This window comes from Geotrypetes seraphini, chromosome 5, assembly GCF_902459505.1.
Source record: "Geotrypetes seraphini chromosome 5, aGeoSer1.1, whole genome shotgun sequence".
Lineage (NCBI taxonomy): Eukaryota > Metazoa > Chordata > Amphibia > Gymnophiona > Dermophiidae > Geotrypetes > Geotrypetes seraphini.
In genome coordinates, this window is record NC_047088.1 from 54,150,825 (window position 1) to 54,173,298 (window position 22,474).

At 41.9% G+C, this 22,474-nt stretch overlaps 1 protein-coding gene across 1 annotated transcript in view; it reads left to right on the forward strand.

The window, feature by feature from the left end:
* LOC117360298 (connector enhancer of kinase suppressor of ras 2-like) overlaps positions 1-22,474 on the forward strand; it is a 719,694-nt gene that overhangs the window by 537,745 nt on the left and 159,475 nt on the right. The gene's annotated exons all lie outside the window — the stretch shown is intronic.

Genomic DNA, 22,474 nt, shown 5'->3' on the forward strand with positions numbered 1-22,474 from the left:
GCAGGGACAATAGACATATCTCTGAGAAGCAGTAACCTTGGCTTTCCTCTCTCAATCCATTTTCTTTCTGCCACCAGCTAACTTGGCTTGGAAGCTACACTGGCTTGTATTTGCTATGTTACTCTGTTACTATATATTAGCATATCTAAAAAGGCCCCCTCAAAACATTTGGGCACCAGTCATGTACCTAGTTTACCTAAGTCGTAATGCTACCCTGACTAAAAGAAGCTCATTTAGCTGACAATTAGGGGGAAGTTATTAATGTGGGCTACCATTAAGATGGATTATTTTAGTACAGATCCCATTTTATGCATTGAGACCTTCAGGGAAATTTTAAAACCGGCACCCTACCGATGCCTAAATTAATTGAAGAACGCCTTTAGAAATGGCAAAAACCAGTGAGATTGAAGCGCCTACTGGTGCCTAAATAAAAGGCACTGGAATTGCACCTATGTAGGTGCTTTAGGCTACTGAATGCCAATGTAGGCATGGCCAGCGCCTGAACTGGCATTAGGTGGCCTATGGCACCTACGTAGGCGCGATTCATGTAAAGCTAAGCACCTGAAATGTAGGGCCAGAAAACCATAGCTTGCCATCAGATAATCACTGCAGAGGAATCCCTGATCAGCTGAGCCAGCAGGACTCCCCAAAACTACGGCTTCGGGGAGTCCTGCTGACTCAACTGATCGGGGATTCCCCTGCTGCAAGTAGGTGAACCAGCAGGGAGATCCTCGATTCTTCTATCTCCCTCCCTCCCACTGACCCCTCACTGATTCCCCCTCCCCTAGTATCCCTCCAAAGAAAGACCCATCCCGCCGAGCCCGACATCCCCACACACTGCTCTATATACCCTTTGTAAGAAAATCGGCAGGAGGGATGCTCACTCCCTCCTGCCAGCAAGCCTGTCTCGTAAAAATGGCCTTGGCCCAGGCACCTAAGGTTCCTTTCATAGGAAGGGCCATAGGCACTTGAGCCAATCAGGGCCTTAGGCACCTTCCCTTAGGTGCCTGGTTTCTGGTTGGCCCAGAAGCCTAAGGCCCTTCCCTTTGGGTTCCTGGGCCAATCAGAGTCTTAGGACCAACCAGTGCATCCTCAGGAAGGGGAAGGCAGGCCTACCAGCAGGAGGGAGTAGGCATCCTTCCTGCTGATTTTCCATCAAAATTACAAGGAGGGTGTGGAGTTCTCAGGCTTGGCTGGAGAAGTACTAGAAGGGATCAGAGGGAGGTTCAGCTAATTGTAGCAGGGGAATCCCCAATCAGCTGAGCAGGCAGGACTCCCCAAAGCCACAGTTTCGTGGAGTCCTGCTGACTCAGCTGATCATGGATTCCTCTACTTTGATCAGCTGATGGAAAGCTGTGAACTATTATCGGGATTCTCCGACAAAGATAGGTGCCAGAAATGTAGGCCAGGGTTTTCTGGGCCTACATTTCTGGCATCTATCTTTGTGTGAATCATACCTATGTAGGCACTTGAGGCATGATTCCCTAACTGGTGCTGTTGCGTGATTGACACATGATCGGTGGTCACTTTTCAGGTGGCCTCCGACAAGGGCGCCAGTTAGAGAATCCAGAGGCCTGTGCTAAAGTATCAGAACTTGTCGTAAAATAACCCTTCTTAATGGTAGACTACGTTAATCACTGCCCCCCCTTTATGTCTTTTGCTTAAACCTCGACTATTTTAAAATATTTTTAATCTTTTATATTTTTTCTTTGGATTATTAATTATTTATTATCATAGGCTCCAACGGATATATTTTTCAGCCTTGCTTTGTCTAATACTGATATTATTTGTAATAAATGGATTTGTTTTGACTGATTATGATCTTTGGTTAATGTTATGTTAGATTTACAAAGTTCCATAGTAACATATGGAACTTTATAAGTTTATGTAATTTGAAAATGAGCTTCTATATCTTTTTATAGTATATGCTTATGTTCTCCATGAACTTTGCTTATTTTATTTATTATCTCATTTTGCTGTTGTAACCTGTCTTGAGCTCTAGCAAAAAATGCAGATGATAAACTGGATTTCATTTAATTACTCAGTAAATCATAAAACACCATGTGTACCATTAGGCATTATAACTGTAAAAGAAAAGCTTCAAAGGTTAATAGCTAATTGCCCAGCACATGACTGCAAGATCATTGTAGCTGTAATTTTCTATTATACTAAATACAATATACAGATACATCAGAAAATTAGATAAGAAAGACACCCAAATGCAAACAGTCAAAGATTGAAGAGATTGTTTTTGGAGGTCACTAATGTTCCCCGAGGGATTAGAATCTTTTGCATTCAGCAAATATGGCAGTTTCCATATTAACCAAAAAAAAGGCAGGAAAACAGTGTATTGCTTACCATGAGGCCCTATTACAAAACTGCATTAAACCGCTAGCATGAGTTATACTGAGCATTAGACTGCGGACCTGCGCAAATAGATACCACATGTTAAATCCAATTAGTGCGGTAATAAAGCTGTGTTGACTGCTTAACATGGGTAGAGGCAGATTGTGGGTGTGACATGAGGTGGTGACAAGGCATATTCACCAGTGACAGCTAGTGCACAGGTCTGAGCAGCATGTAAGCTCTAATGACTGCTTATAGCATGGTTTCAATTAACATTATTTTGATATGGCCTTAAGTGCTGCAGTCCAGTAGCACAACCACTGAGCTTACTGAAAAAGTGTAAATGCCACCATAACTGTGCAGGCCCCTTTCAATCCCACTAAGTAGAACCTCCCTCTCCCAAGAACCCCCAAGATAAAAAATGGGGGGAAAAAATATATATATAAATATGAAAACATATCTAATATAATATACATATCTAATATAATAAGCCGCATATGCGCACTCCCACCTGCGTGCTCCCGTTTTCTGTGAGCTGTAGGAGTGCGCATGCGCGCGAATCTCTCTCTCTTTCTCTCTTCCCCCCGAGGCGGATGTTGGCCGTGGCGGCTGTCGGCAGCTGCAGACCGCGGCAGCTGTAGGCCAAGGTGGCTGTCGGCAGCTGCAGGCCGTGGCGGCTGGCGGCTGCCGTGACTGCAGGCCGCGGCAGCCGAGCATGGAGCACGGAGCCACCAGCAGCGGGTGGTGGTCAGCCCGAGAAACCCCTGACCTACAGGCCGGGCCTAAGTTTAAAGTACTGAGTGTAGGAGGGGCAGGAGAAGCTAGACTGAGGGAAAAAATGATGATGCACAGGGAAATGGAGGGAATGGGAATGCTGTGGCTGCTGCACAGGGAAGTAGGGAAGGAGATAGGAAGAAAGACACAGGGATAGGGGCAGGGAGAGAGACAAAAAGACAGACAGACAAAGGGGGCTAGGGAGGGAGAGAGACAGAAAGAAAGACAGCGGGAGGAAGAGAGACAGAAAGAAAAAGACAGGGGTAGGGAGAGAAACAGAAAGAAAGACAGACATATTCTAGCACCAGCGGGAGGAAGGGAGACAGAAAGAAAAGAAGAAAGACACAGGGACAGGGAGAGACACAGAAAGACAGACAGACAAAGGGGGCCAGGGAGAGAGGCAGACAGAAAGAAAGACAGCGGGACAGAGAGAGAGACAGAAATAGACAGACACATATATTCTAGCACCCGTTAATGTAACTGGCTAAAATACTAGTATATATATATATATATATATATATATATATATTTATTTATATATATATAAATATACATATATTAAAAAATGTTTATATATATACAAGAGAGACGGAGGAGGCTAAATAAAGTTTGCCATTGATATATGTAATATTGATGTGTCATTTTCACATCTTCTTTGCAAAAATCTTTATTTACAAAAAGGTTTGGGGGAGCAAATATAGAAGGCTTTGCTCACTGGACTTCAAAAGTTCTCAGTGAGTTTAAATATACACTCTTTTCCATGCCTTTAGAAATAATATACACCGTAAGAAGCATCATGAAAATAAAGCAATATACAGTAAATATAAGATTGTAAAGTGAAAGACTGCTTAAAAAACTTGTCTTACAATTCTCGGCTCATAAACAGACCGTGTAAAACGAAAGGGATAGACGGCGGAACCACTTCCACTTTAAAAAGTTATGTCAGTGAGAAAAAAGTCCATCTGGCCCCTTATGCCACTTTTTGGACATTTTTCTTTTTTGAAAATGAGCCCCAGAGTAGATAAGTACACATGCAAATTAGTATATTCCATAATCTACACAGGTATTTGACAACTCTTCCTGTGCTTTGCCTAAGCTATATCCCTGTCAAAAGTACACAAAAGGGGGCTGATAACTCAACGAAAAAATGTATGTTGAGTGACTCAAAGACAATATAGCAAAAAATAATAATGAGGAAAAGTCACTCTCTATTCTTTTATAATGAAATAAAAGCAAATGTCCATCAACTGCTGTAAAACTAATGCTCAGAGACATGAAGGCAGATAAAACCGCCTCACCACCCAATCATCGCATTGTTCAATACAGTGTCAGAACAGTGACAGTGGTAGGTGTTCAACTTGCAATTGCCTAAATGGCTATAAGCTCTACATCTTAAATCAATTACTTGAGAAGATCAAACTTAGCTTGAAATTAATTGGTTCCGACATGTCACGTTTCGGTACTGCTTCAGGGACTGCTAAACCACCTCAAACTTTGGGTAATGAAGTCTATCACCAACAGCTTTCCTGCTTCCTAGCGTTGTATATTTCATTATAAAAGTTTCAAGTTTATTAGGTTTTAATATACCGACCATCAAATAAATATCTGGCCGGTTTACATTACAATAAAAATATAAATAAGAAAGAGGAGTTAATATATTCAATATTTAGAAGTACAAACAGTGTATATTAAAACATAAACTAGACAAACTTGATTGTGAGGGAAGAGGTTTATGGAAGGGTAAAGTTACAATGTTGAGAGAAAAGGGAGAAAGAGGGAATGGGAAAAAAAACATTTGGGTGGGGAAAAAGTCTTTAAAATAATTTTTGAAGTTAAATAATTGAAAATAACTGAGAAATAGATACTAAACTGAAATAAATGCATCACGGAATAGAAAAGTCTTTAGGCCTATCTTAAATTTATCTAGTTGTTGTTCGTCGCGAAGAGGTTGTGGTAAAGAGTTCCATAGCATTGGAATATAGAGTGACTTTTCCTCATTATTATTTAGGCTATATCCCAGGCAACACCTACAGTAAGGGCTCCTTTTACTAAGGTGCACTAGCCTTTTTACTGTGCACTGCATTGCCGCGTGCACTAACCCCACGCTATGTGCCAAGAACTAACGCCAGCTAAATGCTGGCATCAGCGTCTAGCGCTTGCTCTAAAACCACTAGCGCAACTTAGTAAAAGGAGCCCTAAAAGTTTGTACTTTCATTCTAACATCCATATTTTTATGCTTAGTCTGATTTTATGAATGTCAGTTTTAAGTGCATCTATTGCCATACACTAAAATAATGACTTTCAAGTGCTGTAAGCTCACAGCAACAGCAAAAAGAACAGCCGTAGCGTGGTTTTAGCACTGTCCATGGCGGTAACAGAATCCCTATAAGCATCAGAGCTGTTACCACTGCGGCCGGTACTAAAAACCACGCTACAGTTTTGTATAAAGGGGGGGGGGGGGGTGGAAACAAGGATACATTTTTTGTGCACAAAAATAATGGAAAGATCTGCAAAAATCAATCAACTACACTTTTCACTTACCTTGCATTTTTCTGTTCCCTGAATTTATACTACAAGCCATTTTAAAATTCTTGAAACTTAAGAAACCAATATGACATATATTTTTAATTAGATCTCAGCATGCAGGTTTTTACCTGATATGATCTTTAAAGAGATTTTTATTTTAACAGTTTGAAAGGCTAATTCATTTTCCTTTGGTATGTTGTAATATGAAAGAGGATATTTATTTTAGTGGGGCTCAGAAAAATCTAGGAATCTAGAAATAGCAAACTCTGGTCTTTGGATACGATAACCAAGCCTGGTTTTCTCAATAACCCATTAGGAACATTAAAGGGGGAAGTTATCAAGCTGTATTAGTGCAATAACTCTGGCACAGGTTGTCATGTCCTAACGCAGTTAGTTAAGTCACATAGGGTACATGTTATTAAGACATGGGGGAAGCCTCTGCTTACCCTGGATCGGTAGCATGGAATGTTGCTACTCTTTGGGGTTATGCCAGGTACTAGTGACCTGGATTGGCCACCGTGATGGACCATTGATCTGACCCAGTAAGGCTATTCTTATGTTCTTATGTAATGAGATTCAAAACATGTACTGGCCATGTAATGAAGCTTACAGTGCCTGAAATGAATAGGGAAAGGAAGCCACTGATGAACGTGGCATGGGGGAAGATGATGAACACCTTGGGGATATGAGGTAGGGAAGGGAGATGCTGAACATCTAAGCAGGATATTCAAATGTCTGTATCATATTCCCCTTTTCTCTTCTTTCTTCTAGAAAGTACAGGGGTAATATTCATTGTATGAAGTCATTGTATTCAAGGACTTCATTGTTATGTCTTCGCTGACTGTCCAGCTCTTCTTATTGTAAACCGCTTTGGCGGTATATAAAAAATAAAATTATTATTATCTTCAGCATCTTTATAGGCACTCACTGTTGCTGGCTATTCAAGCTATTCAATGCCAGGCAGTGGCATTGAGAATATCCAGAAGTTATGTGGGTATGGCAGATATCCAGTGCCATACCCAAATAGTTAACTGGGCAAAATTAGCTACTTGTCTGGCTAGCTATGCAGACACCAGAACTGAATATCGCCATTACCCGCATAACTTCCTGGACCACCCCTAGATTGCCTTTCAACTGGCTAGTTAGACCTAATATTTAGTGGAATTACCTAGTGTAAGTCAGTGGGGTTTACCCTTTTGAATATTGGGTTCTACATCTTTAGTTTCAGCTCTCTGTGTATGGCTTATAGTGCAGGTCATACACTATGTTGGTGGCCTTCCTTTAAACTGCCTTTAATTTGTCAGTGTGCTTTTGAAGATCTGCTATCCAGTGTTCTTAAGGTGAGCTTTTATCAAAAACTTCAAGAACATCTTTCTACTAATGATGACTTTTCCAGGACACAATTAGCCTTGCCGGTTGCTTTGCTTGACTAGAAGTGAGATCATTAGAGATCATAGTCCTAAGGTTTCTTTTTTTTCATGATTGCTATTTTTTTCACCATGTATCTACAAAATATCTCCCACCATTGATAACCTGTGATTGTTCTAACTTCCTGTGGATTAGCTTCCAGAATGTCCTCATTTGTCTACTATTTTAGCAGGCTGTTTAAAACCACATATTGTCCTGGAAAATTTATTATGACAGAAATATTAAAATATTAGATATATAATTCTAAAATGAGATTCTGCTATTATAGCCCATTGATGTTTTAAGCTGCCTGTGTCTACCAAAAAAGACCATGTTATTATATCTATAACTAGTCTTTAAGCCCGTTACATTAACGGGTGCTAGAATAGATGTCTGTCTGGTTATTTTTTCTTTGTCTCTTTCTCCTTGGCCGCTGTCTTTCTGTCTGGGTTTTTATTTTGTTTTTTCTCTCTCTCTCTCCTTGGACGCTGTCTGTCTGTCTGTATATATTTTTTTTCTTTCTCTCTCTCTCCTTGGATTCTGTCTGTCTTTCTTTCTGTCTGTCTCCTTGGCCCCCCTGTCTGTCTGTCATTCTTTCTTTCTCTCTCTCTCCTTGGCCGCTAGCTGTCTGTATGTTTTTCTTTGCCTCTCTCTCATTGGCTGCTGGCTGTCTGTCTTTTTTTTGTCTGTCTCTCTGGCCCCGTCTGTTTGTCTTTTTTTCTGTCTGTCTCTCTCCCTGGCCCCCTTTCTTTCTTTCTATCTGTCTCTCTCCCAGTCCCCTTTCTTTTTTTTCTGTCTGTCTCTCTCCCTGGCCCCCTTTCTCTCTATCTGTATGTCTCTCTGTCTTTCTCCCTGGCTGCCTGTATTTTTCTATTGTGCCATGCCTGACTGTTTCTCCGTGGCCCCCTTCTGTCTCCCCCCCCACAGAGCAAATTGGTGGTTGGGTTTTAGAATCTGGGGATCCTAGGTCAAGTATTCCTTCCTCCTGGCCAGGTGTTCTTGCTTAGGTTTTGGTTGTTTTTTTTAGGGGGGTTATTTTAGTTTTTTTTACACATGGTGAATCCTGCCACAGGTAAAAATACCTCGGCCCGCTCAAGAGATGTAAAAAGCACTCACCTTTAATTTGGGTTGTCATCTCTCTCCAGCACTGCACCTTCTGAAACTTTTTTTTTTTTTTGTTATTAATTGGAGCTGTGTAGGCAGAAGGCCTATTGAGCCAGGCCATATCTATTGTTGTTGTCACGGCTCAGTCTCGTCTCTCCTCCCCTCGCTGTTGCCATTGCCGTGTTGTTCGCAAATCCGGTGAGTTTGCGAGAGCTGGGTACCGGCTCGAGCACTGTATGGGGGAGGGGTAGGCAGGTGCGGGGACTGGGTTGTGCGCTTTCATGCTCAGTAGAAAGATTATGTCACCCCTGCCGCGGCTTCTGTGGTGCCTGAGCTGTAGGTGCAAGGGGCCGGCTTGAGCTATGGGGTCCTGCCGAGGATGACAGCACAGCTGGTGTAGGGTGCCGAGCTGTGAGTTTGGGACCGTTTCTGGTCTAAGTTTATTTTTAAGTTTAAAGGTGCCACGGCGGCTCCTCTAGGGAACAATTGTGGCGGCGGCGAAATACATTAAGGGAGCACTCTGTGTGATTTTCTTTGTATGGCAAGACTGTCATTGTCTGATCTCAGGCTTTATCCTTCAGACAACAAGAGCAATACATTAAGGGAGCACTGGTGCGCTGTGTGATTTTCTTTGTATGGCAAGACTCACGCATGCGCACTCCTACCTGCGGTGCCCTACCGCTCACGGAAAACGGGCGCACGCAGGTGGGAGTGTGCATGCGCGGCTTAGGGTTTTATTATATTAGATTATAAAATTGGATGTATGTATGTATGTATGTTCCAGCATAACTCCGAAACGCATAGACAGATTTCAACCAAACTTGGTATACATATCAATTACTATCTGGGAACAAACACTGTGGGGGTGGGAAGGGGATGATATGTAGAGAATCATTGAAAAAGACAGATATTGCTTTGACCAATGATGTGAAGCTTGGGGAATGATGTAATATTGTGCTGTGCTGTCATTGCTGTAACAATGCCTCCAAGGAAATGTAAGGCATGTTTCCAACAGCTACATCTAGAGCGCAGGTGTCAACACAAGGCCCACGGGCCAAATCCGGCTTGCCTGGTCATTTTATGTGGCCCGCAGTCCGATGCCCCAGTTTTACATTGTGGCCAGCTCCCTCCTCCTCACTGCCGTAATGTGCACGGAGCCGTGTGCAGTGGCTCCTCTCGCATCCCACACCTCATCAAGAAGCATTCCCTCTGATGTTGCGACGTCAGAAAGAAGGCTTCCGGTTCAGGTGCAGGACACACAAGGAGCCGCTGCACGCTGCTCCGTGCACACTACGGCTGTGAAGAGGAGGGAGCCAGACACAAGATGACACCGGGGGGCATCAGACCGCGGGCCGCATAAAACGGCCAGGTTGGAGCCGGCCAGAAGGTTAGACACCCGCCGGAGGGAGGCACAGCATGGAGGGAGGGAGACAACAAAGGTAGGGGAAATGATTTTATTTTCAAGTTAGTGTTTGAATTGTGTCATTTTTGAGCATTTTAATCTGCTATCTTGTGCATTGCTCAGGAAGAAATAAATTTGTTTCTTTTTCTCTGGGGGTTGTACTGCATACAGAATCTTGAATCTTAAGGTGTTTTTTAAAAAAAATATATATTAGTACTTTTAGTTTTTGGTCCTGTATTTGCATAGGGATTATCTGTGTTCTGATAGGAATGAATTTTGAGAAGCATCCAGTGTGTTTTGTGTAGTTTAATTTTGTGGTTAACCATTACCATTAAGGGCTCCTTTTACTAAGCCGCGTTAGGGCTTTAATGCGCAGAATATCGTGCGCTACATTGCTGCACGTGCTAGACCTTAACGGCAGCATTGAGCTGGCATTAGTTCTAGAAGCGTAGCACGCGGTAATATCCTGCATGCAGTAAAAACGCTAGCGCACCTTAGTAAAAGGAGCCCTATGTGTTAATAAGATTATATTGTGTGCGTACATATGAAAAATGAATGGTAAAAAATGGTGTTATAATTACTTTTATTATGGGGGTGGGGTCTTGGTTAGAGATTGGGTGGGTCTGGCCCACGACTTAGCCTGTGTTTTGGATTTCGGCCCCATAATGTGATTGAGTTTGACACCCCTGATCTAGAGCTTCAGACATAGTCCAGCATCATAAGACCCAACTACAGGATATGAAAAAGAGAGCTGCTACATCTAGAGCTTCACACAGTACAACAGCGTGAGGCCCGACTACAGGATATAAAAGATATAAGGATCTATTCCATCGTTTTTGGGCTTGCTGAGACATAGGGCTCCTTTTACTAAGGTGCGTTAGCGTTTTTAGTGCGTGTTACACGCTAACGCCTCCCTAGAGCTTGCGTTAGTATTTTTCGTGTAGCGCGGGGTTAGAGCGCGCTAAAAATTCTAGCGCACCTTAGTAAAAGGAGCCCATAGAGAAGGCTGAGACATAGAGAGGGCCATTCTTGCTGCTAAGATTGGGATATCCGAGCAATGCCGGGTGATCAGATACTATTTTATATTATAGGTATGTAGAGAGATTATACTGAATGTGAGCTAGTACAATATGTTAGATTAAGATGGTTTAAAGAAAAACTGTCATTCACTGATAGCTTAGGTTCCCACACTGTGGATTTTAACACCTAAATGGGGTCACAGAATCCTCATTTGTGGTCACAGCCAGTGTTGTATAGTAACTAAGGCCCGGATTCTGTAACTGGCACTGTTGTTGGCGGCCACCTTAAAAACAGCTGCCAGTCGCGTTTCAATCACCTGATGGTGCCGAGTATAGAATCACGGCTCCAGCAAAGGTAAGCACCAGTAATGTAGGCCAGGGTTTTCCAGGCCTACATTTCTGGCACCTATCTTTGATGTGAATCACACCTCCATAGGTGGTTTAGGCCGCGTAACACCACTCCCGGCGTTAGCCTCTCCTACAGTGGCATTAGGTGGCCTAAAGTGTCTATGAGGGCATGATTCCAGCACAGATTTTTTTAGGCGCCAGTAGGCACCTTGAAACTCAGTTAAAAATGTCATTTAAGCTTCATTTTTTACTGAGCTTAGGCCTCTACTGGCATCTAAAAAATCTGCGCCGGTTAGAGAATCTGGGCCTAAGTAAACGTAACAAATTACTGAACTTAAGTAAAAGTTTTGACACTTTTATTTGTAAAGAAATACAAGATAACATTTTTTACTTTTACTGAAGTAATAATTTTGCCAATATTTACTTTTACCTTGTTACATTTGATGCTTGTAATTAAAAGTAAATGACAATTCCTCTGTAAACCAAATGAAACAGCAAAACTGGGAACAGGATTTCGCTATTGCAAACCTCATCATGCAAACAGTGGATCATTTCATCTTAAATTTTGCTGTTCAGTGAATATCTCAGAACAGTGAAGTTACCTGTGTTTGAACTGGTTAGATGAGCTGGGTCACATTAAAGTGGAGATGAAGCTGGTAACAATTCTTGAACAGACATCGGAGTTGCAGTACTTTTACTTTTTACTCATAAAGTATTATTTTAGGCACATTTTTACTTTTACGTACAGGTCTGTCTTCTGCATCTTTATATTCACCATCCAATTACTGCTGCTTCCTGCTTCACTAAGCTATAACCACCCCTACACACTCAGCAGGCAACATCTTAGACTTAATCTTCACCCTCAGAGGCCCAACTGCAGAGCACCAACAAACAATCTATACCACCACACCTGTCCTATGGTCAGACCACCACCTCATTGAATTCCAACTCCCACTTGAAACTACCCTAGCCCCGCGTAAAGACCCTAACCCTCCCACCCTACGCCAACTCCCTAACTCAGTCAGCCCTCCAACCATGGCCGCAGGCATTTGCACCCTGAATGAAACCTGCACCCAACATCCCCACTCCATTGACCTAGCAGCCTCCACGTGGCACTCCAACATCCAATCCCTCTATAACAGCCTTGCCCAGACAAAAAACAACTCGAATAACCAACAATAAAACACCTGCTCCCTGGTACACCAGTGACCTCTGAGGAAAGCAGAAAGGAATTGGATCAAACACCCAAATTCAGAAACCAAAGCCCACTGGAAAAGCACATCCATCACCTACAAAGCTGCGAAGAAAGCCTACTACTCTCGCCTCCTACAATTAGCCCCTGCTAGATCCAAACAACTATTCACCCTCACAAACCAACTCTTCACCAGTGCCCAAGGAAAAAGCCACAACAACCAAACAGAACTTGATAGTGAGACCCTCTCGAACTTCTTCCAGTCCAAAGTACAAACCATTCGCAACAATCTTGACACCAACACCAACCCCACTCCTGCATACCCCCAGCCTAACCCAAATACCCCATCCTCTACCACTCTCCCCCAATTTGATATGGCCACCCATGCCGAGGTTCTCGAAACCCTGACAGAACTCAAACCCTCCAACACCATCCTCGATCCCTGCCCTTCCAGCCTCCTGCTGTCCACAGAAGACGCCATGGCAGAATCTATCCTCCCCATCATTAACACCTCCCTCTCCACAGGGACAGTTCCCCTCAGCTGGAAATCAGCTATTATCAAACCCACTCTCAAAAAACCCACCCTTGATCCTAACGAACCCGGCAACTATCGCCCGGTCTTCAACCTCCCATTTGTCTCCAAACTCCTAGAATGAATTTTGCTCCGCCGACTACACCCTTTCATAGAAGAACAAGCGGCCCTGTCCCCTGCTCAATCCGGCTTCCGAACAGGCCACAGCACAGAGTCAGTACTCCTAGATATCATCGATGACAGCTGGTCAATACTCGACAAAGGCAGCGATGCCCTACTAGTCCTACTTGACCTCAGTGCTGCCTTTGACATGGTCGACCACCACCTCCTCATATCCAGACTCTATGACCTTGGAATCAAGGACTCTGCCCTCCAATGGTTCACCTCCTTCCTCCACCGAAGGACCCAAACTGTCCTACTAGGGATGCACAAATCTAACCCCAAGCCTATCAAATATGGAGTTCCCCAAGGCGCCCTTCTATCCCCCCTCCTATTCAACCTCTACATCAGACCTGTCATTGATATAGCGCAGAAGTACAACATTAAAATCCACTCCTATGCCGATGACATCCAGCTGCTCCTCCCTTTAGGCGAAAACCGATCGTCTCAAATTGCAAACCTCCAACACTGCCTCTCTGACATGAAAACCTGGATGACAAACAACAAACTACAACTGAACGCCTCTAAGACCGAACTCTTATGGATCAGGAACAAAAACACCAAATACACACGCCCAACACTATCATGGGACTCCACTCTACTAACGTCAACAGATCAAGTACGCAGCGTAGGAGTAACCTTAGATGGACACCTATCCCTATCCACCCACATATCCCAAGTAGTCTCTACCTCCTTCTACTACCTCTGCCAACTGAGAAGGATCAAACCCTACATCTCCACACCTGACCTAGCCCAACTCCTCTACGCATATGTCCTCTCCAGAATGGATTACTGCAACTCCCTATTTAATGGAATAACCAAAAAAGATCTCAAGCACCTCCAATGGGTCCAAAATGCAGCTATCCTACACAGCCTCAACTACCATGATCCCATCTCCCCAGCACTCCGCGCTGAACACTGGCTCCCAATTAGCCAACACTGTGCATTCAAGGCCCTGGCAATAGCACACAAAATAATTTATGCCACCACCCCCTCCTACATAAAATCCAAGCTACCCATCTACATCCCCACCCGCACCCTCCGCTCAGAAACGGAGATACGCCTATGCATTCCCCCCGGAAGGTCCTTCCTCTCAGAAACTGCCCGCAAACGCTCCTACAGCCACTTCATTCCCCAACTCTGGAACCAACTCCCCCCTCAACTCAGACTACAGAACTCACTAATGACATTCCGGAAAATGGTAAAGACCCTCCTCTTCAACTAAAGGTCACCCTCAGTCTACACCCAACCCCCTTAAACCCCACCTCTACCCTTCTTTCTCCATTCTAATCTGCCTAAATTTCTGTATAGTCCACTCTCAGCCTATACTCAAATAACTTGTATCTAAACTAAACTACTTATATTTAAACTACAGTTCTTAATTTGCTGTATAGTCCCTATATCTAAACTGCTGCACAATCTCGTATGTCCAAGTATTTAAATCTACTGTATAATCTTGTATGTCCAATTCACTCCATTGTGAATGTTTACTTATAAACCATTCTGAGCTACTGGGAGGACGGGATAAAAATCTAAATAAATAAATAAATAAATAAATAAATATGACAAAAGAAATGGAGACATAGCTGCAGTGACACAAAGGCTGAAGCAAAAAAAAGAAGCAATTAGGCAGGGGATTCACTGAATCCCTTGAAAGACCTGACCATAGATGTGTGGCAAAAGCTACATTCTGTGTACATAATTGCTTTAAAAGTATAGATTTACACAGGTATGTATTGTTTGAGTGATAATTTCATTTTTGGTTACCATCTGGGTCATGTGAATTGTCAGCTGGTAAAATGAAGTCACGTGAGAAAAGAGCACTGGCTTAGAAAATAAACGTATTTGCACTCAAAGAAAACTGCTCTCCAGCCGAGCTTCCTTTCTCTATCTGACGCTGCACAGTAGGCCTCATGGTAAATTGCTGTTCTTATTTCACTCATGGTAAAGAATGAAGGTAACCTATGAAAGTAGCAGAATATTATGACTCACACCAGCCTTTGTCCAGAAGCTGCTGTGCTTTTGATTTAATAGTCACAACTACTCATTCTAAGATTAACAGCTTCAAAGAACTGAGATACAGACAGTGAAAAATAGCTTTTTGCATTGTGTGCGAATAAATGTTGCATAAAACTTGAAGAATGAGAACATTAAGCAATGTGTCCCTGAAACTTAAAGCCATTTAACCATCCAGGAACAGCACCTGGCTGGTTAAATGACGTTTGGCTATCCGGCAATATTCAGCAGGAGTTTTCCTGTTTAATTTTGCCAGTTAGTGCTTTGCAGGTTGCCAGTTACATCACGCAATATAACCAGCTAATTTGCCGATATTCAGCACATCACCAGCTAGGTTTGGCAGCCAAATTAAGCTGCTGAAATAAGTTGAATATCTTTAGCCGTTGTAAATCTGTTTATCGCTGAATATCGGCTTGGCCGGTTAAATTTAAACCAGCCAATAAACACCCAGATATTCAATGTCGATCACTGAAAATGACCCGGCATTGAATATCCGGGGAATGCCGACCATGGGAGTCAGTCCGGCTGACTCCCATGGTCTGAATACTGGCCCCTGTGATTTTTTTTACCTGGTTGGCTGCTACTACCATCATTGAAGGCGTCGGCGCAGTGCGCCGCGGCCTCAAGGAAGGCAAACAAAATGTTGGGCATCATTAAGAAAGGTATCATGACCAGGACGAAGGAAGTCATCCTGCCACTGTATCGTGCAATGGTGCGCCCGCACCTGGAGTACTGTACCTCAAGAAGGACATGGCGGTACTTGAGAGAGTCCAGAGAAGAGCAACTAAGCTAATAAAGGGTATGGAGGACCTCTCATATACTGACAGACTGAAAAAGCTGGAGCTATTCTCCCTGGAAAAGCGGAGACTTAGAGGAGACATGATAGAAACCTTCAAGATCATGAAGGGCATAGAAAGAGTAGATAGGGACAGATTTTTCAAATTATGGGGAACCACAAGTACAAGGGGGCACTCAGAGAAATTGAAAGGGGGAAGGTTTAGAACAAATGCCAGGAAGTTCTTTTTCACCCAGAGGGTGGGGGGAAAGGTTTAGAACAAATGCCAGGAAGTTCTTTTTCACCCAGAGGGTGGTGGATACATGGAACGCGCTACCGGAGGATGTGATAAGCAGGAGCACGCTACAGGGCTTCAAAGAAGGTTTGGATAGGTACCTGGAAGACCAAGGGATTGAGGGGTATAGACAGGAGTAGAGGTAGGTTATAGGGATAGGATTAGAGACAGTACAGAATTAGTCAGGGACACTGTTCAGGCAATTAGGCCTGATGGGCCGCTGCGGGAACGGACCGCTGAGCGAGATGGACCTCTGGTCTGACTCGGCGGAGGCAACTTCTTATGTTCTTACCAGGTTTCCTGGATAGGCTGAAACAACCTTACCAGTTCCTCATTGGATCGTTGGACTAACTATTTTCTATCAAAAAAAAATTAGAAGTAGAAGTTTCAAGTCCAAAGATGCAACAAACCTGGTTCAACCTATCCATACGTAAAGTCTTTTTGCAACCAGCATGACAGGGAGTGTGTAATGCTTATAAGTACAAAATCAACTAATATACTTTATCATGGCTTTCAAATGTGGTTTATTTTCTCTACAGGAGCCTGGAAGACTAAGCTTTTATATAGCTTCCGGCTCAAAATAAAACTATGTGATTATATAATTAAATCTTTTTATTCACAATATTAAAGCCATGCAAACACTGGAGAAACTCTTATAGGCCAATGCCTCACCAAGCCTCCTATATCACACGCTTTGTTCCCCTGGATAGCTATAATCTTAGAAAAAAATTGCCCAATATCAAGGGACCAGAAGTATCTGAGTCACTTTGCCTAACCCCTAATCATTTTATTAATCTTAGAGGCTAGTTATATTTATTTTATTCATTTATATTTTTTATATACTGTTTATATCCCTAGTGGTGTACATTGAATAGTAATCAGGTATTCTAAGTATTTTCCCTATTTGTCCCGGTGAGCTCAGAATCTAATTATGGTACCTGGGGCAATGGATATTAAGGTGTGATAAGGATTTGCAGTTACTACGCAGTAATTGCCAAAATTATCTCTTTTTTTTCTGTTTGAAAATGGCTGTTTGATAGACTTTTGGGGGGGATATTATTAACAAGGTGTCCGAATTCTGACTTGGACATTTTTCAGAAATGACCTCTGAAATTCCAGCTGAAAATTCATCTGAATTTAGAAGCTTAAAAGTTATAGGGACAATTCTCCAAAATGGTATGTGCCACTTTTGCATGTCAAAAGCGCCATGAAATTGGCAGGTGTCTGTATGTGCTAGGCACTGTTCCATAAGGTAGCACCAATGTGCCTATGGGTATATATGTGGGTGTATCATGGGCATGCCATGGGCATATGTATGTAGTTCATAGAATACTGCAAACCATGTGCATCACTTGACGCACCTAGGTATGCCAACTTATGCCTGCCATTGGCATGGCATAAGAGGTCATGCCTATACATGTATGTCCCAATACTGGCCTTACATTAGTATTCTATAATGGAACCTTTGCACCAATTTATAGAATTACCCTTTTTGCGTATAAATCTAGGCCTACTATTAGTTTGCCAGAATTTTGAGCCTACTGATGAAAATCAGTATTAAACCCCCTAATTTGTTTTCTGCCCTTAATCTGCCCCTATAGGTGAAGTTTTGGGCCTGATGTTTAAGAATTTATGTTCCTAATTTTGAAAATTTATGAGGACTGAGTGCCTAAACTTGTACTCAAAATTTCACCATCCCCTCTGATTTTATAACTGAATGCCCCTGACACGTATACATTTATGGACACTAGCACTTAATAGGGAAGTGTCAGCAGAATGCCTAAGAACCATTCAGTAAGGAAGCACCTAACTGGAATAGCACATAAATGCAACAGGCCGCAGAGAATGACACAGGGTCAAATTGTTCCCCATCCCCACAGGAACTCAATTTCGCCGTCCCATCCCCGCAAGTTTTGTCGCTGTCCTTGCCCTGTCCTATTCCTGCACAAGCCTTGAACACTTATGATTTTAAAGTGTTTTGAGCTTGCAAGAATGGGGCAGGGACAAGAAAATAACTTGCGGGGACAGGATGGGAAAATGAGTTCCCAGGGGGATGGGGAAAAATTTGGCCCCCGTGTCATTCTCTATATTCATAGGGGTGCAGTATGGGTAGGCAATGGGCGGTGCTCTTACCCGTGTAACATACAGAATATTACAAGTTACACTTTTGCTGCATTTATGCAAGCACACTTGCACCAGAACTATGGCTGGTGTAACTTCAGGCTTATAAATGTTAAGCAACCAATGTTTGGTAACGCTAGTATTCTATAACGGAATCTGACCACCCAGATGCCATCATAGAAGACTCTCTTGCTGCATGACATCAGGCTGCCTAAAAAAAGGCACAAAGTTATAGAATTGCCTCCTAAACTTACAAATTTAGGAATTTATAAAGTAAGTGGCAGTAGGGGTGTATTTAGGAGCTTAGCACTGATTTTAAGCATACTGTATACCGGTACTTATAAATTAGGCTTATAAATCTAAATGGCAAATTTCAATCTATAAGCATAACTTTTAATCTCCTAAATTAAAGTTGAATTTTCATGTGAAAACTTACCCCCTCTTCTACGAAACCGCGCTAATGGTTTTTAGCGCAGAGAGAGCACAGAGAGCCGCGCTGAATGGCCCACGCTGCTCCCGATGCTCATTGAGTTTCTATGAGCATCGGGAACAGCGCATGCCATTCAGTGTAGCTCCTCGTGCTAGAAACTGCTAGCGCAGTTTTGTAGAAGAGGGGGGTTAGGCTCCTAAAGGGCCCTTTTACTAAGCTGCATTAGGTCCTAAATTTTGCCTAATGCTGCAAAATTGGCCTAACATGGGTCCCATTAAAGCATTCCATGTTAGTTTTGCCATCTGTATGTGCTAATTGCAGTGATAATTTTTTTTGGGGGGGGTATGTTGAGGTAGAAAATTGGGTGTGTGTACATTAGCTAACTCAAGTGCATTACTTCTGTGCTTACTGTCCATTTTTATCCAAAGCAGATTACAAATATTACATACATAATAAAACATTTAAAAAAATCACAAAATACAAATATCTCATTCATAAAACTATCACAACTTATCTCAAAAATTATGCTGTAAAAATGGGTAAAACTGAGGGCTCCTTTTCCTAAGGTGCGCTAGTGTTTTTAGTGCACGCACAAGATTAGCGCGTGCTATAGCGCACGCTAGCTGAAAAATTACCACCTGCTTTAAAGGAGGCAGTAGCAGCTAGCGCACGCTAAAACCGCAAGCGCATCTTTGTAAAAGAAACCCTAAAAAGCAATGTTTCAGTTAGAATCTGCGTGTTAAGTGACATATTTCATTTGACCAAAAAAAGATGGGTTTTTTTCAACATTTTCTTAAATCTTTCTCTTGCTGAAGATACACCTGCCGTTATAACCAATAAATATTAAATATGTTTCTGCACTCTGTATTTCCTCTGACTATCTGCACATTGTAACTCGCTGAATGTCCAGCTCTCTTGATTGTAAACCGCCTAGAAGTCACAAGATTGTGGCGGTATAGAAGAATAAAGTTATTATTATTATTATTATCCATAACATAAGAACCCTTAACACCATGCCTAAAAATTTAAATAATAAAAATATAGAAACAAGGCAGCAGATAGATGTCAAATGACCCATCCAGTCTGCTCTTTTGGCCAGTCACACTATAAATGGGCTTAGCATGCAGGCAAGGCCCACATAAGTTTGCACTAACCCATTTCTGAGTGCAGTTTATTAAAAAGTCCCCCGAAGTCTGGCTGAAAATGGGGCACAAATTTAGGAATCTTAACTTACCCCCTCTTTTACTAAGATGCGCTAACCGATTAGTGCGTGCTAATTGAATTAGCACTAAACGCTTTCGCATCCATAGACTAACATGCACGCATTAGCGTTTAGCGTACGCTAAATCGATTAACGTGCGCTAATCAGTTAGCGCACCTTAGTAAAAGAGGACCTTAGGAACATACTGCAAATTTAGGAACTTAACTTTTTCTGAATATCAAGCCCTTTCAGTACAAATTTAGGGCTCCTAGTACTAGCCAACTTTCAAAGAGGCTGATTTAAAATCATAACGCTCAAAGAGGCACTTTTACCAAAGCTTAGGGCCTGATTTATAGTGCGACCAATGTTGCCCACCCGGATCTGTGCGCATTGCTGATTTGCACATGCAACTTAATTGCTTAACAAGATAATAAGCGCTGATAACTGGCAATTAACAATAATCTGTGCTAGTTGGCACTAATTAGAAGTTATGCGCACGACTTCCTAACCGTATTCTATAAAGTGGTGCATGTAAATTCTAGTGAGAAGATCTCAAAAGGGGTCATATGGCCAGAGGAGGAGCATGGGTGTTCCTAAAAATTAGGTGCACTGTCACAGAATATGCCTAATCCACACAGAATATAGGTGCAGGTATTTAGGCCTAGTTTTCATTGGCCTAAATTGGTACAACTATATGATAGTCACACGTACAGGCTCTAAGTGTGATTCTATAAACTGTGCCTAACATTGAAGGCCAGTTAGATTACAGAAGTTGAACAGTTCAAAGTCTAATAGATGCTGGCATTGTAATCTTGAAATAGGGACTTTAGATCATCTTTTGTTTTATTGTCCCTATATTTTAGCCTTTTGGAATTCCATCTGGGATCAAGTAAATTGCTTGCTGGAAAATCATGTAGCACTGTCTTATGATACAGTTTTATTTGGAACAGCTATGAGGAAAAAGAGTCAGATATCATCATTTAATAACAAATTTTTATTAATCATGACTGGAGTCGCTATCCAACATATCACCAACAATTGGAAGGATTGTAGTAAACTTAATTTCACCTTTTGGTGGAACTCATTATGTCATATGTTCAAAATGGAAAGATCAATAGCTGTACAAAATGGAAACTATAAGACCTTTTCTAAAATATGGGGGCCATTGACATCTTTTTGTGATGAATAAACACCAGTTATTTGATTGAAATATACACCATGAATAATAGAGAGGGGGAAGGGTGCTTATTTATTGTGTTTACTATTAATAATAATGGGAAGGGGGGGTTATGGGTTTATATATATACAATTGTTGTTTTTCTTGATAGATTTACAAGTGATGTTTTCAAGAATATGTATGATATTAATTTGTACACTTGTTGAAAGATTAAAAATGAATATAGATTTATATATAAAAAAATGAAGGCATTTTATAGAATTTTAGGTATCATATACTGTATAGAATATGGCCCTTAGTGCATGCTAATGGACATTAGTGTATGCTAAGTGCTGTGTGGCCCATAGGTATAAAATAGGGTATGCAGCATTTAATACATGCCAGGCTTTAGTAAAAGGACCCCAAAATATGAGCATAAATCCTTTATGTTTGAACCCTTTGTACCTACTTTGAGGTAGCTGCAAATTACATATGTGAAAGTGCATGCAAGGATTTAAAAATGAATCCCTCCAAGCACTCTCTCGCCCCCCCCCCCCCCCCCCCTCGTGCCTCTGCTCTTTCCCTCCTGGCTAAAAGTGCACACTCTGTGAACAGCTCAAAAGTGCGTGTGCAGAAAAATTGCACCGCTTGCTGTGTGGGTAGCTTTTCCATGGAGAATAATACTCATAGAATAGAAAATGAAAGCTTTATGTGTTATTTTCATCCTTTGAGCTAAATGTGTCTCTGGGTATATCTCATTTCAGTGCAACTAAATATATACAGTACATCCTTTAGTTCCATTAAGGAAGAACAATTTTCAGAGGGTTAGTTCACATGGTTAAATCAGTGTTGACACTGGCATTGAAAATTCCCCTTGCCCATCTGTAGCTGCAAACATCTTTGCTAAATATTTAAATAGTATGTATGATCTTCCCGGCCTGTGACTTCAGCACACACAGGCATTTTCTCAGTCTTTGGTCCCCATAGACACATAAAAGTTATCAGACTGAAAAATAAAAATGTAAGCTGCTAGGCCATACTCTGCAAACAGGAATAATCCGGGAATGAAAGATGTCTAGAGAACTCTGAAATCCCTACTGTGTTTTCCCTTCATTTCCCTCAGCTTTAGCTTGATCTCTAAAATGCAGCGATGTTTATAACACGTTATCTCAGTCTCCAGAAATAGGCCCCTGTAGTGCCACATGGCAGCCTGATGAGATGTGACTGTATGCAAGCCCTTCAGGTGGTAAACTCTCTCATCTTTTCTTAATATTATATTTGTAAATTAGTTGCTGTTATTGGAAATCTGAAACATGATGATTTCATATTCTATATACTGTATATTTATTTGAATTTAAAAGACTACCTTTCTTATGGGGAAACCAAAGCAGTGTACAATTAATATAAAATGGAGATCAGAAAAAGAACTGCAGAAATCAATAAGATAGGGGAGCATGAAAGAGATTTTAAAAAGAGATATTTTTTTTAAAAAGATAGTTAGAACGTCACACAATGCTCCCGCATGCCTCTGAGTTTTCAATGCATGCTGGAATTTTGAATAATAGAGATCAATCTGGAGATAAATGAAAAGCAAGTTGCAAAACAAAGATCCCAGTAAGAAAAAAGTGCACTGCCTGATAGGCTGGAGATGAACAGGCAATGGAAAAGAAA